Source organism: Lissotriton helveticus, chromosome 5_1 (genome assembly GCF_964261635.1).
Source record: "Lissotriton helveticus chromosome 5_1, aLisHel1.1, whole genome shotgun sequence".
NCBI lineage: Eukaryota > Metazoa > Chordata > Amphibia > Caudata > Salamandridae > Lissotriton > Lissotriton helveticus.
Window position 1 is genome coordinate 972,927,078 of NC_136065.1, and position 18,355 is coordinate 972,945,432.

Genomic DNA, 18,355 nt, shown 5'->3' on the forward strand with positions numbered 1-18,355 from the left:
ACCGGGAGCTAGTGTAGAGCGGCGAGGGCATTCCTGAAGGAAGCTCTCCTGGGCAGCATCAGAACAAGGTGCGCCCCGCGTTCTGAATGCATTGCAGTTTCTGCAGACACTTGCTCCTTGCTCCTAGATATAACGCATTCCCGTAGTCCAGGCGGGAAGAGACCAAAGCATGGACTAGGGTTTTCCTGGCTCCCACGGGAAGCACATCTAAGGTCTTCCGTAGCCTTTTAATTATTCCAAAGCACTTCCCGGCCACAATTCTAGTGTGATGATTTTCAAAGGAGTGCTTGCAGTCCAACCACATTCCGAAGTTCTTAACCTGATTACTGGGGGAGGGGTAGGGTCCAGGTTCTGCGGCCAATAGGACAAGGACCCGATCAAGGGAGCTTTACTCATGACTAAAACCTCCGTTTTGCTGCCATTCAGCTTTAAACAGTTACTTGTCATCCAGGATGCCAGCTCCTGTAGGCAAGTGGAAAAATGTGTGTGTGCCTCTTCATGAGATTGGGACACTATAACCACCAGTTGCGTGTCAGCCGCATATGACACAACACTGATGCCATATTTTACAATAATCTCCACCAGTGGGGGATATATAGATTAAAGAGAGTGGGGCTTAGTATAGAGCCCTGGGGAACCCCTTGAGCCAGCGCAATGCTTTTCGAATAATAAGGTAGTTGGGACACCTGAAAGCTTCGATCTTGTAAAAAGGAACCCAGCCATTCAAGGGCCATTTTATCCAGCCCGCCTTTCCTGAGGTGCTGTAGGGGAAGTGCGTGGGCTACGGTGTTGAATGTGGCGCTGAGGTCCAGGAGGACCAGAGCCTCCGTCTGGCCTTCATCTACGTGTCTGCGGATGGTTTCTGTTGACAGAAGCAGTGCTGACTCAGTAGAGTAAGTTGTTCGAAAACCTGATTGCGTAGGGTGCAATAAGCTGTGATGGTTAATGTGGGCTGTCAGTTGAGTAGTGACCACTTTTTGGGTTTTTTAGCAAAATATGGTAGGAGTGGGACCGGTCGAATGCTCTCCAACTGACTCGTGCTCAGACCCGGCTTTTTCTTAATGGGGAGAAGAACCGCTTCTTTCCACCTTTTTGGGACCATGACGATTCAAAGGAGAGTGAAAGGAGGTGCCTAATATAGGGTACTAGGATTTCCAGGCTACCTCTCAAAACTTTAGGAGTCATAGGGTCCCTAGGTGAGCCGGATTTAATGCTTGATGTAATGACTTTGAGGTCATCACAGGAGGGGAGATCAAATCTGGAGAGGTGGTGTGCCTCCTCCACGTTAATCCCCCCTCCCTAGCGGAACTCCCATTACGTGCCTCATCCGAGAAGGTGGTATAAATCCTTGCTACCTTCTCTGCAAAGAAATCTCCCACCAATTTGCAAGAATCTGCAGAGTTGCTGTAGTTGCTAAAAGTTCTCTAGAATAGTTTTCAGCTTGCTCCATCCTTTCATTGTAGTAGGCGGCATGAGTTTTTCTTATGAGGGAGTGATAGGGTTTTAGATTCATTTTCTATTCAATCTTCCTGTGATCTGAAAAATCTTTTCTCCATATTCGTTCTGATCACTTGCAGGAAGTCTTTGCTAACCTGAGTTCTTCATTGAACCATGGGGCAGATTTTGACTGTCTCTTCGGCGCACTAGAGGACCATGGGGCTACTCTGTCTAGAGCCTCCGTAATACGTTCATCTAGGTGCTACAGGCAGTCTCTATGTCATTGCCTCCCAGTGGCCCACCCTGTTGAAGGGCGTGATTAAAGTTTGCTGCTGAGAATCTGGCCCATTTCCTATGCAGTCCCCCTGCGCCTGTCTTCCATGGCAGTAGGGTTTTAGGTATCAGGGCGCTAAAGGGGACCAAATAGTGATCGGTCCAGGGAACTGCGTTAGGGAGTTCAATTATTAGATACCCCAAGTTGGCAAATATTGGGTCTAATAGGTGACCCAGTTGGTGGGTCGGGAGAGAAGATTGCAATACCAGCTGTAAAGCGGGCAATTCCTGACAGAGTTCCTGCACTCCAGAATTAGCCCTATCATCAAAATGTAGGTTCATGTCCCCCAATACAAGAACTCTAGTGTACCGAAGTGCCGGTTGTATCACCTGTTCCCTTAGGCTATACTATTTGATCTAATTCTCCATTACTCAAAATAAGACCTGTAACATACCCATGGAAAAAAAGCCACAGCAAAACTGACACTCTGTCTCTATTTCGGGCTTCAAAGAGGTTTTTAATTCTCCATTGATCCCCTCTGTAGATGTGGCCAGTGCATTATTTATTTACCAGGATTCCCTAATGAGCGCTATTGACTATATTGCTCCCCTTAAGCTATCATCTACAGCTATTTCTACAAACTCTGCCCCATGGTACTATGTGTAAGCACCTAGAGCGCAAGATGACATTCTACTAAATCTCTTAAAGATGAAGCTGATTATCGCTCCAGGCTGGGAAGCTATCACAAGAAGATCAGGGCCACCCGGAAAGTCTTTTTAACAATCTCAATTAAAAAAGCAGGAAACTTCACCAAGAACCTTTTAAAGCTTTAAATAATTGTGTGAAACCCCACACCTGTATTGCTACTACTGAGGCCTCTCAGGAGTTCTGTGAGAAGTTAGCCAATTTTTTTGAAGATAAAATTGAAACTATCTATAAAAATCTACCAGCTATCTCGGACAGCTCTCAGCATAATTTGGATCTTAATTAGCTCCATGTGATTGCCACGTGTAGCCTGAGCAATTTCTCGCTCTGCTAAATATGCTATCTCATGTGAAGTCAGGTTCACCTCTGGATCCATGTCCTCCTAGAATAAAAGCCAGCTTAGCAACGTGTCTGTCTCCTGTAGTCACAGACTTATGTAATTTTTCTCTGACATCAGCTACAGCCCCCAAAGAATGGAAGCACGCATTGGTGTCTACATTGCTCAAGAAACCCTCTGCACACCCTAAAAATGTCACCCACTACTTACCAGTCCCACTATTAACTTTTCTGGCCAAATCTCTAGAAAGGTTTATTAACAAACAACTTACGACCTTTCTCGAAGGAAAATCACAATTTAGATTTTTCACAATCCAGTTATAGAGAGCTTCATAGTACAGAGAGCACTCTGTTGGCCGTGGTTGTAATATCAGGCTCTCTCTTGACACAGGTACCCCTATTATGTTGGTGCTGTTGGACTTGTTTGCAGCATTATGACACAGTCTCCCATGCCATCTTAATTCGCAGGCTTCATGAGGCTGGGTTACATGGCAGTGCCCTGCATTGGCTCTGCCGTTTTCTTACCAATCAAACACAGCAGGTCTGTTTGGACCCCTTCAAGTCTTTTAGTATGCACTTGCATAGGGGAGTACCCCAGGGCTCGTGTCTTAGTCCAACCCGTTTCCATATCTATATGGCACCTCTTGCCTGAATTGTGAAAGCCTGTGGTGTGGAGATAGTGCTGTATGCTGACAACACCCAACTTCTCATTTCCTTCGGACCAGACCAAGACAAAGAGGAAATCAAGTTTTCTAATTGTGCGATGGAAGTCACTGCATGGATGTCTAGTAACTATCTTCAAATGAACAGCGACAAGACAGAGATCATGCTTTTTGGTAAAGCGTCAGAGCTCTGGTCTGCTGACTGGTGGCCACCCGAATTGGGACTAGCCCCTTCTCCTGAGCAGTCTGTGAAAAATCTCAGAGTGAATCTGGATTGGTCTCTCTCCATGAAGGACCAATTAAATGCCACATGAGGCCCATCCTTCGCCTCTATGAAGCTTCCTTTGCTCCCCGACAGTGTCCAAAAAACTCTAGTCCAAGCTCTCATAATCAATTGCCTGGACTAAGGGAATGCTCTGTTAAAATCTGTAAATGACTCTCTGTTGGAAGCTGCAGGTGGTACAGAACTACGCTGCTCGACTAATTTGTAATCTTACGTCTCGTTCCCCCTTTAACCTTATTCTTCAGTATCTCACTTGGTTGCCTGTCAGAAAACAGGTCATTTTTAAACTCTGTTGTCTGACACATAAGGCACTTCACAAATCCCGCCCGTCTACTTGTCCATGCGTTTAATACTTTATCGACCCACAAGGTGCCTTAGATCCTCAGATAAGGCACTTTTAACTATTTCTCACATTTGGGTCTCAAATCAGAGTGGTTGATCTTTTTCCTACAATGTCCCCTATCATTGGAATACACTCCCCACTAATCTTCCTGCTCAGTAGTGCAGCGCCAAGATATTCATTCGGGAGTGATTTGTGCAGTAAATTAAATCTCTATAATATTATATAAAGAGCTTGTGATAGCTGTTTCCTTCCTCCACTAGGCTGAAAAAAATATCACAGTTTAGACAAGGATCATTATCTACTGGCACAGTCCTATTGGCCAACACATGTACAGCGAATGAGAGACTACCATTCATTGTGTCAGTGTTAAACAAGCGTCATGAAGTTGGGCATTCCCACCTTTAAAGTAATGTGGAATTCAAAACCTCACTTCCTGGCCCAGACTGCCTCATCCATCAATGCAATGCCTATGTGTTTGCTTTTCTTGATTCAAAATTTGTTGTTATTTTCCACTCAAAAATCCTTCCCTCGTTCTGTTTCTTTAGTTGAATTATATTATTTTTAAACAAATTTGAGTGCCAAATCTATATCATAAACTAGCATTCCCTCAAACATTTCTAACTTGCCCATTAGTACACTGGTGGTCTGTCTATCTATCTATCTATCTATCTATCTATCTATCTATCTATCTATCTATCTATCTATCTATCTATCTATCTATCTATCTATCTATCTATCTATCTATCTATCTATCTATCTATCTATCTATCTATCTATCTATCTATCTATCTATCTATCTATCTATCTATCTATCTATCTATCTATCTATCTGCCTGTCTGTCTGTCTGCCAAAGTGAGTACATGAACTATATATGAAGCACAGCCGTCACTCAACCAGTTTGAAGGTCATCACTACACAACAACTGAAGGTTCTACCTGTCTGAGGTATCTTGAAAGTGCCAAATTCCAGAAGTAAAAGAAATGCAAGTAATCAAAAAGAATTACAAGAGAGAACTCTAACACAATCTCTTTCCTTGTTTTATAATCAATTCTTCTTCCAAATATGTTTATTTCGTTTACATCCGTTGTAAATATTTACTAACAGAATAACCCCTATGAATAGTTTCACCGTTTCTTACGATCTGAAATTCTGTGGCACTAATGACATAGGACCTTTGAATGGAAAAACACTGCCTTTGCTGTTATATATTTGCTTTTAAAAACGAAGACCAATGTAATTGCAAACGGTAGGTAATTTCATTTTCTAAACGTGAAATGATTTTAGTCTGAACTGTACTCACCCACCTTGAGTTAAAATGAATTACGGGCGAAAAAAGAGCACTAACGTGAAATCAGATTTTGCAATAAAAATTCATGTATATATTAAACTTGCAACATATCACTTTCTTGGAATAAAAAATAAATGAACCCTGTTGCAACACTGTAAAAAGTGACAGGTTGTGTGCTCCAGTTATAGTAGGCAACTAGACAATTAAGATAATCTCATGAAGAAAAAGCATCCCTTTGCATATCTATTTAAAAAGCACTTCAACTATATTGAAGCTTTGAGCTACAGTATCAGAATTGTTTCCAAGATGCTATGATTAGAATATCTTGTTTCATCAATATCCTCATCACTTTTCACTTCTTTATTGCAAAAACAGAGATACATTTATGTAGGATCCTAGAACAATAACATTATTCACCTACACTAGAAGTTCACATCCCTACTCTATTGTGGGTTCAAGCGTGACATCACAGTCATTTTGACTTCAGAATTCAAGTGTATATTACCTACTGGCGGTCGCCAGTAGGTATATATAGTTAGGATTTTTTCCCTATGGGATTTTTGAAAATTCTATGTCTAATAACTTTGGCGTTTGTGGACGGAATTGGCTGAAATTTTCTGGAAAATGGAACATTTTGTTTCTGAGGAGCCCCTGAAAATTTGGGGGGGGTTTGTCAAGGGGGGGCCGAGAAAAAAGGGGGGTCCCAAAACGTGTTTTTAACATTGAGTTTTCCATAGGGCGGTTAGCCTCACTTTTAGCCCGAATGGCTGAATGGATTTGCACGAAACTTGGCAAAATTGTAGGGACTGGTAGCCCGATGTGCCTTTTGTAGGTCTCATTATATGTGCTGCAGTGGATTTTGAGAAATTAACGTTCAAAAAAAGATATATATCTGTAAGCGCGGACCAGGCAGCGCCCCGGTTCGCGTACCTTACGCGTATCGGAACTTCGCGTAGCGAAGCTGATTGGCTCTCCGGTGTCTGTCAACATTCTAAACAGTCCAGAGCGGCCGCCATCTTGTCTCTCGGTAGGATCGAGAGACAAGAGGAGGCCAAAACAAAGGGGGAAATAACTATAAGGGGGCATAGTAGATCCTCGCCGGCCCCCCAGGTTTAATGTGGAGGCTTTAAAGGGGCCCCGCGGGGCAAAAAAAAAATAAAAAAAAATTTTGTTTTTTTTCGTGGTTAGCGCCCGGTCCGCGAACCGGGAAGCGTTCTGGGGAGCGTACTACAATGAAAAATGAATGATAGTCTTTTCAAATGCTGTATGTTAATTGATTGTTGGATTTTTTGATTATTTTTTATTTCCTTTATCTTCCCAGGGAGTGACCAGGTACGCGAACCGTTGAGCGCCTCGGTTCGCGGACCTTAAGCGTTCCGGGAGTCCACCATTTTGTGTTTCGGTCGAATTAAGATACAAGATGGAGGGCAATTAATGTTCGGAATGGGTAGAAGGGGGCACGGTAGAGTTATCTTGACCCCCTATGTTTTCTGAGGGTGGCTGAGGAGGTTTATATGTGCGAAAAAAAAACATTTTTTTAAAAAAATTTCGCGAGGTTAGCTCCCGGTACGCGTACCGGGTAGCGCCCCAGGGAGCGTACTTTGTTGAAAATTAGTGAAAAAAGTTAGAGTAAAATAATAATTGTGAGTGATTAGATGTAGGGTAGCTCTGAGAAGAGCTTTTGGGTTTATGGTACATTTAGGTACTTATAAGTAGGTACCAATGCACATTCTTAAATTCAGAGTGAAAACTCTGTTGCCCTCATCTGAGAAGTGAACTCCATCTCCTCTGTAGATATCTTGCATGTAGTAACGCAAGTTATTGTTGTACAGGGAGCCCATTCCATGGTCTCTCATGTAAGCTGAAACAGATTTGTTTACATGCTTCCTCGACTTCTCAATTTGTGGACAAAATTGGTTTGACCACCTCCATTTCTGTCTTTGGCATATATTTGAATATACCAAGGCAGTCTGAGGAAAAAGTGCCATTAATTGCTCAAAGGTGTCCTTTAAAAGAATTTCCAGACCTACACCAGTCAAAGTGCCCAAGTCATTACCTCCACAGTGCACAATTAACAGGTCAGGTTTTGGCAAATGCATAAAGGTTTTCACCAATGGTATCAATTGGTGACATTTTAATCCTCTGTGGCCAAACCACTTAATTTCCACATCTTGTAAATTGAGGTTAGGTAAATTCCTGCTTTCAACGTACCTTTGAGCCCAGTGAATATAACTATGACCAACAATCCAGACAGAAAATATGGTGAGAGAAGGTTCTCCTGCAGTCAGATGAAGTGTGGCAATGAAATGGCAGTTGAAAAAATGAGAGTGTAAAATGAAAAAAAAACTGTGGAGTTTCTGTGTTCATGAAGCAGTAACAGTGATTGGTGGATTTTGATTGATGAAAACAGAAAGTTAGGGTGCAGAGATGTGTTCTTTGAAAGATGTATTTTGAGTGGTCAATAAAAAATCATTAAATGAAAGAATGCACTGGATATGCAGGTGCACTGAGAGTTCAGAGTTCAATTGCAACATTGTTGTGTGAACTTGCAAACACCAGAGTTTTTCCAAGAGGTGGTTGCTATGGAAAATAGGCAGAAAGGGCAGAGGGGGAAGGGTTTTCATTTGAAAAAAAGTGAGGGAAGAGTTTTGATTGGGTGACATGAGAAATATGTGTGAAGAATTACAGCATTTCTGTGCTTTTGATAGCTGCAGACTCTGGAGTGCATACCTTTTGCTCTGCTGAAGACAAATTGGTGTGTTTCTTAGACTGTTTTCAAACTCAAAGTATTTGCTAAGGTGAGAAAATATTTCTTTACTTTAGATAGAGAATAGTGTGCTTTAAGGAGAAAATTATGATTTATGTGGCGCAAATTGCTTGTAAATATGCTCTCACATGTGTATGGAAAATTTTGATTTTGAATGTTTGTGTTACATAGCCATGTTAAAAGTGACCCAACCATGCTGGAAAGCCAATCAAAAAATGATTTCATGTGTTTTAATGACATTTTAAGTCATTTTCCCATGTGCAGTGTTTAGAAATTATGATTTGAAAATCGTTTTTGGGGAAAAGGAATTGTTTTTAAATTCATGACAAGGACATAATGGTGTATGGTTCTTTATAAGGCAATTGACTGTCCCTGATGTTATTTTTCTCATTTTAGTGTAAGACCTTTCTCTGTGGCGCAAATTGCTTGTAAATATGCTCTCACATGTGCATGGAAAATTTAGATTTTGAATGTTTGTGTTAAATAGCCATGTTAAAAGTGACCCAACCATGCTGGAAAGGCAATCAAAAAACGCTTTCATGTGTTTTAATGACATTTTAAGTCATTTTCCCATGTGCAGTGTTTAGAAATTATGATTTGAAAATCGTTTTTGGGGAAAAGGAATTGTTTTTAAATTCATGACAAGGACATAATGGTGTATGGTTCTTTATAAGGCAATTGACTGTCCCTGATGTTATTTTTCTCATTTTAGTGTAAGACCTTTCTCTGTGGCGCAAATTGCTTGTAAATATGCTCTCACATGTGCATGGAAAATTTAGATTTTGAATGTTTGTGTTACATAGCCATGTTAAAAGTGACCCAACCATGCTGGAAAGGCAATCAAAAAACGCTTTCATGTGTTTTAATGACATTTTAAGTCATTTTCCCATGTGCAGTGTTTAGAAATTATGATTTGAAAATCGTTTTTGGGGAAAAGGAATTGTTTTTAAATTCATGACAAGGACATAATGGTGTATGGTTCTTTATAAGGCAATTGACTGTCCCTGATGTTATTTTTCTCATTTTAGTGTAAGACCTTTCTCTGTGGCGCAAATTGCTTGTAAATATGCTCTCACATGTGCATGGAAAATTTAGATTTTGAATGTTTGTGTTACATAGCCATGTTAAAAGTGACCCAACCATGCTGGAAAGGCAATCAAAAAACGCTTTCATGTGTTTTAATGACATTTTAAGTCATTTTCTCATGTGCAGTGTTTTGAAATTATGATTTGAAAATCGTTTTTGGGGAAAAGGAATTGTTTTTAAATTCATGACAAGGACATAATGGTGTATGGTTCTTTATAAGGCAATTGACTGTCCCTGATGTTATTTTTCCCATTTAAATGTAAGACCTTTCTCTGTGGCGCAAATTGCTTGTAAATATGCTCCCACCTGTGCATGGAAAATTTTGATTTTGAATGTTTGTGTTACATAGCCATGTTAAAAGTGACCCTACCATGCAGGAAAGCCAATCAAAAAACGCTTTTATGTGTCTTAAGGACAATTTAAGTAATTTTCCCATGTGTAGTGTTTTGAAGTTATGATTTGAAAATCGTTGTTGAGGTAAAGGAATGTTGTTAAAATTTATGTGCGCCATATGCCCCCAAATTTCTTTTTTAGGGTTGCAGCAGGGTGTTCTTGAGACACCCCTGCACCTTTGGAATAAATTCCTAATTTGTGATGAGCAAATTGTTAATCGCAAATTGCACCTTCATTTATATGAGCCTCCTAGCCCATGGAAATGAATGGGTAAAATAGCAATTAGCAATTTGCTCATTGCAAATTAGGAATGGTAAAGAATTGCTATTTATTCCTTAAAATTTGCTATTTAGGAAATGCAAAATAGTTTGATGATACATATGGCGGTTGATCTCTAACAAGATAAGAAGCTTATGGATTCATTTATGGTGACTGGCGCAATGAAGTAGACATCACTTACTTCATTGGTAGAGCTTTACATATATTATCTCCTCTGTATTCTTCATCAAGCGTAAATTTAATCTGCAATCCTGAGTAGGCCTCACTTTAAACAAACCTCTGGATAGGCTACATCTTATTGTTATCCTGTATTAATCATTTAAAATGCTAGGGACAGATTTATGATAGGTGTATACCTCTTTTGTGCCACTTAGAAAACATTGTCCATGGGGAAATGACTTAAAATGCCCTTAAGACACATGAATGTGTTATTTTAAAACGTTTGCAATTTTTTTGGGTCACTTTCAACATGGCTATGTGACTGAAACAGTCAAAATCTAAATTCGCAATGCACAGGTGGGAGCATATTTACAAGGAATGTGCTTCATGGGGAAAGGTCTTATAATGTAATATGGGAAAAATGACATCAGAGACACTGAAATGCCTTATAGAGAAGCATACACCATTATGTCCTTGTCATAAATTTGCAAACCATTACTTTTCCCCAAAAACGATTTTCAAATTATATTTTGAAAACACTGCACATGTGGAAATGACTTAAAATGTCAATAATTCAAAATTTGCGATTCCTTAAATGCAATGTATCAAAAAAAAAAATATGTAAAAAATGATATTAAGGATTTGGAAACTACCACCAACTTCTAGTTTGTGGTAATTTGCGAATTCTTTTCAAAAAGCATTTTTTTCAACAAAAAAAAAAGGTCCCATATGACGCCCATACATGCCATTAGGGCATGTAGGTTTGCCATATGCTCCCAAATTTCTTTTTCAGGGGTGCAGCAGGGTGTTCTTGAGATACCCCTGCACGCTTGAAAAAAATCCTATTTTGTGATGAGCTAATTGCTAATCACAAATTGCAACCTTCATTCCTATGAGCCTCCTAGCCCATGGAAATGAATGGGTAATTTGCAATTAGCAATTTGCTCATTGCAAATTAGGAATAGTAAAGAATTGCTATTTATTCCTTAAAATTTGCTATTTAGGAAATGCAAAATAGTTTGATGGTACATATGGTGGTTCATCTGTAACAAGATAAGAAGCTTAGGGATACATTTATGATGACTGGCGCAATAAAGTGCACATTACTTACTTCATTGGTAGTCCTTTATATGTATTATCTCCTCTGTATTCTTCATCAAGCGTAACTTTAATCTGCAATCCTGAGTAGGCCTCACCTTAAACAAACCTCTGGATAGGACACACTTTATTGTCATCCTGGATTAATCATTTAAAATGCTAGGGACAGATTTATGATAGGTGTATGCCTTTTTTGTGCCACTGTGCGTCACTTTTATGATGCAGCGGTGGTGCAAAAGATTTGCTATGAGGTGACAACATTAAAAATTGATGCATTTAGGCAGATATGTCATGGTGTAAAAAAAAACGTACCACATAAAACCCAAGCAGCAGTGATGCAAAAGATGCACCATGTCGCAAGACAGGCCTCACTTGGGGCCATATGTATCAAGCTAATTAGCATTTGCAAAGATCAAAATTCTATGAATTTCGGCCTTTGCGAATGTTAATTAGACAAATGGTATGTATCAAACAACTTTGATGCAAAATAAGGAGTAGCAAAATTTGCTATTTCTTATTTTGCGATTGCACTGAAGCATTTGCAAATTTTGTGACTACTTAAATGCAATGTATCAAACAAAAACTATGTAAAAAATGACATTAAGGATTTGGAAACTATTGTGGTAAATTAGTGGTAATTTGTGAATTCTTTTCAAAAAGCTTTTTTTCAAAAAAACAAAAGGTGCCATATGACGCCAACACATGCCCTTAGGGCATGTATGTGTGCCATATGCCCCCAAATTTGTTTTTCAGGGGTGCAGCAGGTGTTCTTGAGACACCCCTGCACCCTTGGAAAAATTCCTACTTTGTGATGAGCAAATTGCTAATCGCAAATTAAACCTTCATTCATATTAGCCTCCTAGGCCATGGAAATGAATGGGTAACTTGCAATTAGCAATTTGCTCATCGCAAATTAGGAATGGTAAAGAATCGCTATTTATTCCTTAAAATTCGCTATTTAGAAAATGTAAAATATTTTGATGATACATATGGCAGTTCATCTGTAACAAGATAAGAAGCTTAGGGATAGATTTATGATGACTGGCGCATCACCAGGGATGTGACAGTCATCCTGCGCCACTGTTCCGCCACCCATGTTGTGCTGCATTTACAATGCGGCGCAGCATGGGGCAAAAACGGCACAGATGCGTGACGCATCTGTGCCGTAAAGGTGGTGCATTGCTGGAGTTGTATCGCAAGTGCGATGCAGCTCCAGCAAGGCTCAGGGGTGCCCCATCTCCACAATGCTGCGTCAAGACCTATGCCAGCTTCAAGCAGGCGCAGGGTTTTGACGCAGCTTTCTCCTATCTGATTGTAAATGCGGCACACCATGGGTGGTAAAGCAGTGGTGCACATTAACTGGTGCATGCCTGGGGATGTGCCATTTAATATAAATCTGCCCTTTAACATTTAAGTATGTGCAGGGGACACAGAGTCGTTGAGGCTTATCCAAGGTTAAGAAGAGATGAGTCCTGTTCAGTGAAAAATTAGACATAGGCTTCACCTGCTCAGCATTGCTGGACATGGCTAAATAATAGCTGCAAAATGTTAATCTTGTTAAACAATTTTACTATTATAATCTCTGAGATTTGTTTCTTACTCTGCAACATCTCATTGTTGTTATCTTTCTTTAAAGATAAAGACAACCTCAACATGAGCGACAATCTGCAATCAGTTGATTTTGACCTCATCATTGAACTTGTAATTGAAACATCAGTGGATGTTGATCCTTTGGATGATTTAAATCCTGAGGATGAAGAAGAGCGTGATGAGGATGCAGATTTGTCCGAATTATATGATATAGGATGGGAAGCTGACCTGCTTGAGCCTTTGGAATTATAAACATTTATTTTTAAAATTTATAATCAATAAAAAGTAAAAAGGTAAACCGTTTAATTTAAAAATAAAGACACCTTCAAAAACAGGTTATGTGTAGTGTCTTCAATAAAATATTAAAATATGCTCATAAAATTAGATCAGATTCACATATAAAATAGCATAGGTAACATAAATATAAATGTCATTTCTTTTCTGGTATTTCTGTATTGTAAAATTGCCAATGACTAAAAAATCTTCAAATTAAAATGTCAAGTAGTGTGTTATGTTTTTGATCACTATTACTGATTTACTGTTTGATAATAATGTTTATTAACATTTTTTATTATATTTTTCCTCAGATTCAACTGCAGATCATTTCAAGATTTCAATATGCCTACAATACAAAGACAGATAAAGGCTGCAAAACGTCAAAGACAGCAGGAGAAAAAAAAACCGCAGCAGTCCTCTAACAAAAAGATTTCTCAAGCCACGAAGAAAGCACCGGGTAAGAGCTCTAAATATTTCATAAGAAATATTTGTAATAAAAAAAATATTACTACAGAAAATGTTTCAGTCCATAACACGAGAAGGAAATCAAATGGAAAGAAAAGGACAATGAAAAATGTTACTGCTAGAGCAAGAGATAAATCTGTGCATGATAGTAGAAGGAAACAACAGTTTAGGGAGATTCGTAAACGAATGTTCCGCAACAGGATAATTGGCAATTTGTTAAAAAATATTAAGAAAGGTCAACAGAAACTAGTTTTTTATAAGAGAAAAAAAAAAGTTGAGAAAGTTATTGATCAGGCATTTGAAATTAAACGTAAGTTATTTATTTTGATAATCAATAGAATTAGGAAGCTAAACAAGGCAATTTTTGATTTCAAAAGAAATAGTAGATGGAAGAGAATAGTTAATCGTAGTAATTTTTGTGAAGTTTTTTCTGGAGAATGGATGCATAGTTCAAGCTGTGAGGCATTTTTTAATGAAGAGAGTTATTTCCAGGATAATGATTTGGTGCATGCAGTTGACACCAGTGGTCGTGCTTATGAAGTGAAAGATGGTTGTCCAGTTGAAAAAGAAAAACTTGTGACAACAGAGGCAGAAGAGTTGTTAGGTAATGAGGTTTTAGGAAGACGTGCTAAGGGTCCTGTGTACACCTGGAAGTGTAGTAGTATTTGCAGTGTGCGACAGGATTCCATCAATTTGCTTTGTGATTTTGTACGGTCATTTAACAAAAAAAGTTTGAAGCAGAAAATGAGGTTGTTGCAAGAATTAGATCCTTGCAGAGTAAGAGAAGTGACAGGTTTGCATGGTCATTCACTGGCTTGTCTTTCCAGGAGAGTATGCCAGAGTGTTTTTCATCATTTCAGGATGCTAGCAGTGCATCATAACAAAGTGAGGAAATTAGTTAGAATGTTGTATTATGCTAAGAGTCCAGCAATTATGCTTAAACAATTATGCGCTGCTCTTTTGCATGGTTCTGAAATAGATGTGAAGAATATATGTGAAGAAATTGAGTTTTGTTACTTTGGAAGTAAAGAGGAGAATGTTGAAATTGAGCAAGAAGAAGAGGGTCATGTGGAAGATAGTGTACAGGTTTCCAGTACAGATAATTTCCAGAGGGAAATTGCGACGTTTGAGGTGAAATCAAGTGAGAGGCCTAATTTCACTTGTGTGTGTTGTCGACGCACTTATTATAAGAATCAGACTAAGTTAGTGGATTTATATGCAAAAAGTGAAAGGGAAAATAATAGTGAATGGAAGGATTTTGCAACATACTTGATGGTAGAAAATTGTTTTGATTTGGGATTGGATCAACGTGTGTGTACTTATTGTTGTAACAAATTAAAACAAAACCAGATGCCTGCTAGAGCAGTTCATAATAATCTGGAATTGGTTGAGATTCCTTCTGAATTGAAGGACTTAAATACTTATGAATCTATTTTGATTCAAAGTATCCATCCCTTTCAGGCTATTGTAAGAATGGAGCCAAAGACAGGGAAATTGCCTCCATCAGATTTACAGAGAGGATTAAAGGGAAGAGTTGTTTATTTGCCTCTAGATTTGAAGAAAAACATTAACACAATTGGAGTAGAAAAAGTGGAAGAGGAACCTCTGGTTATCTTAGTTAATGGGGTTCCGACAAAGAATAAGAAAATATGGCAAGATTTAGTAGATGTTAGGAAAGTTAAAAAGGCAACATTGTATTTGAAAAAAAATAATAAATACTATAAGAATGTATATGTTGCAGAAGAGGAAGTAAGTGAGGAAGAGGATAGCGATTTGTGTGCTGGTCAAATTGAGAAAGTAGAACCCTCTACTAGCGAAGAAATATATGAACATTATAGTGTTCATCCTTTGCATTCCAAGGAAGTCGTGGGGAATGCTATTGAGTTGTTTCAAATGAAACAAGCCAAAGGGAGTCCCATTAGTGTTTGGGAGGAAAGTTTGGAAGCTCGGTGTTTCCCACAGCTTTTTCCAACAGGTCAAGGAGGAAGATATGATGAGCGACCTCATCAAATTCCTGCTTCTGAATACCGGACTTTGCGATTGTATGCAGGAGATCCTAGGTTTCGACAATGCATTCCTTATTTGTTTCATCTCCTGTTTGAAAGCGATCTGTCTGGACTGTCATATGCAGTGAACCACATCTTGAAAAGTGGTATACACATGCAAAACATCTCGGCAAGTGATTTTATGGATAAAGTGAATGTCCAAGATAGTATTTTGGATTCTCACCTGATTAATCTCATGGCGTGTCAGCGTGGTACTAATGAGTACTGGTACCGTCGTCATGGTGATTTAAAATGTATGCTGAGGAACTTAGGTACTCCCACATGGTTCCTCACTCTGAGTTGTGCCGAGTATGGCTGGGAAGACTTACTTCAATTTCTACGAGAGGCAAATGCTAACGTAGATAACATCGAATTCAAGACACCCGGAGAACTGTGCTCTTTGGATCCAGTCAATGTATGTAGGTACTTCAATCATAGATTTGAAGCTATGATGTCTTTCATCATGAATAAGAAGAATCCACCTCTTGGAGAGGTGTTGGATTTCTTCTGGAGAAAGGAGTACCAAGCAAGAGGTGCTCCTCATATACATATGTTGCTGTGGATCAAGGATGCACCTAAATTTGGAACGGATCCAGAAGACTCAGTGATGAGTTTCATCCAACAGTATTCTACGTGTGCTGTTCCAAACGCAAAGGAGAAGAAAAGCCTAAGAGAAAAAGTTCTGCGTTTCCAAAGCCATCGATGTGGAAAGTACTGCCGTCTTAAATTCCGAAACAAAGACAAGTTCTACACCAAATGTCGTTTTGGCTTTCCACGACCGGTGATTTCTAAAGGAAGAGTAAACAGTTTGATGTCTTCGCTGCGACATAATGTGATGAAGAAATCACCTAAAAACACATACAATTTGAAGAGGAACGAAGAGTCCAAGTACATCAACGACTACAACCCGGTGATTTTGTCCATGTGGAATGCTAACATGGATATACAGTTTGTGGCTGATAACTGTATGGCTGTGGCTCGGTATGTGACGTCTTACATCACCAAAAAAGAGAAGACAGAATTGAAGGATATGTGGGAGGATATTTCCCATGAAAAGAGCCTCAGCAAGAAGTTGTACAGTTTCAGTCTGAAGATGTTGTCGCATCGAGAAATCGGAGCGTACGAATGTTCTGACCGGTTGTCTTCAGCAAGTCTCTATGCCAAGTCCAGGAGTATCGTTTGGGCGAGTCTTGGTCTTGCTGCAACGCGTAATCGAGTTCTCAAACCTGTGCGGGAAATTGAGTATTTGGCGGAAAAGGAGCCAAACAGTACCGACATTTTGAAGACAAACATGTTAGATACATATTATCCAAATCGAAGCAGTCACCTCGAGAATGTTTGTCTGTATGAGGTTCTGCAAAATTACATATTCAAGAGGAACATCAAAGAAGATACTGAGAAAGGAGTGTATGCTGTAATAGGAAGTGAGGGATGTCTGGTCAAGCAAAGAAAATGCCACTTGATAAACCATCGAAAATTGAGTGGCGAATCTCCTGAAAAAAAGGAGTTTTTCTATTTAGCACTTTTGCAACTTTTCAAGCCTTGGCGTGCAGAAGAGGAACTGCTTGGAGATTTCCTCTGTTACGAAGACTCTTTCAATGCCGCCAAGGAGACCATAGAATGTCCTGCTTTTCCCAAATATGTAGAAATGTTGAATGCGGAAATTGAGCAGGAAGCAACGATTGCAGCCGAGATTGCCAGAGACAGTTCTCAGGACAGTCAGAGTTCTGCTTCATTGAGTCAGGATCCACTAGGAGGACCTCTTATTGAAAATGAAGCTGCCACTGCTATGAATGAAGTGGAAAGAGCCATGGCACATGCTCAAGAGGATGCGGTTAACTTAGAAGAGTTGGAAAGGCAACTCAACGTTGAGCAGAGGAAAATATATGACGAAGTTACCATGCAAATTGATCATGGATTAAGTCATGATAAGAAAGAGTGCTCATGTACGTCGTTGAAGCCTGTCCGACTGTACGTGAGTGGAGAAGCGGGAACTGGAAAAAGTTTCCTCATTAAAGCAATTTCATGCTATTTGCAGGAAAGGACAGAGTCATCGCTGTCTTGTGTTGTCACTGCTCCAACTGGACTGGCAGCACATAATATTAAAGGGATTACTTTACATCGTTTACTGATGCTGCCAGTGGAGCATGACAACAAATTAGAATATCACAAGCTATCTGGAGATGCTTGTTTTGAAGTTTCAAGAATCTTGAGGAAAATGAAACTTCTTATCATTGACGAAGTAAGCATGGTTTCCAATGTCATGCTTGCCTTTGTGCATTTGAGGATGCAAGAAGTTCTCAAAACAGAGTATGATGTGTTATTTGGTGGCAAACACATCATTGTTTTCGGAGATCTTCTGCAGCTGACACCAGTGAAAGGGCAACCTGTGTTCAAAATGCTCACGCATGAAGATACCAGGAAGTGCCTAGGCAGCATTGGCAACGTCAATATATGGTTAAACTTCAATTATGCTGAACTGCATGAAAATATGCGTCAGGCGAAGGATGAAGTTTACAAGACTATTCTACAAGATGTTAGAATTGGAAAAGTGACTGAGCATGGGAAAGAAGTTTTAAATGCACGATTACTGTCAAATTTATATCCAGAACAAGATGTTGTGCCTGAGAATATTTTTCAGAAAATTACTGAAAAGAAATCTGGAATATGTTTGATGCCAACTCTTGCAGAATGTGCCAAATTTAACAACAAAATGTTGCATTTAGAAAAGCAAGAGATTGTGAAACTGGAAGCTATTGATAGAGTAGAGCATATGGGATCAACAATTATTTTGTCTGAGAATCTGAAAACTAAATTGGATTCATTAGAGAAGAGTATATCTAAAACTGCAGGTTTTGAAAAGACTCT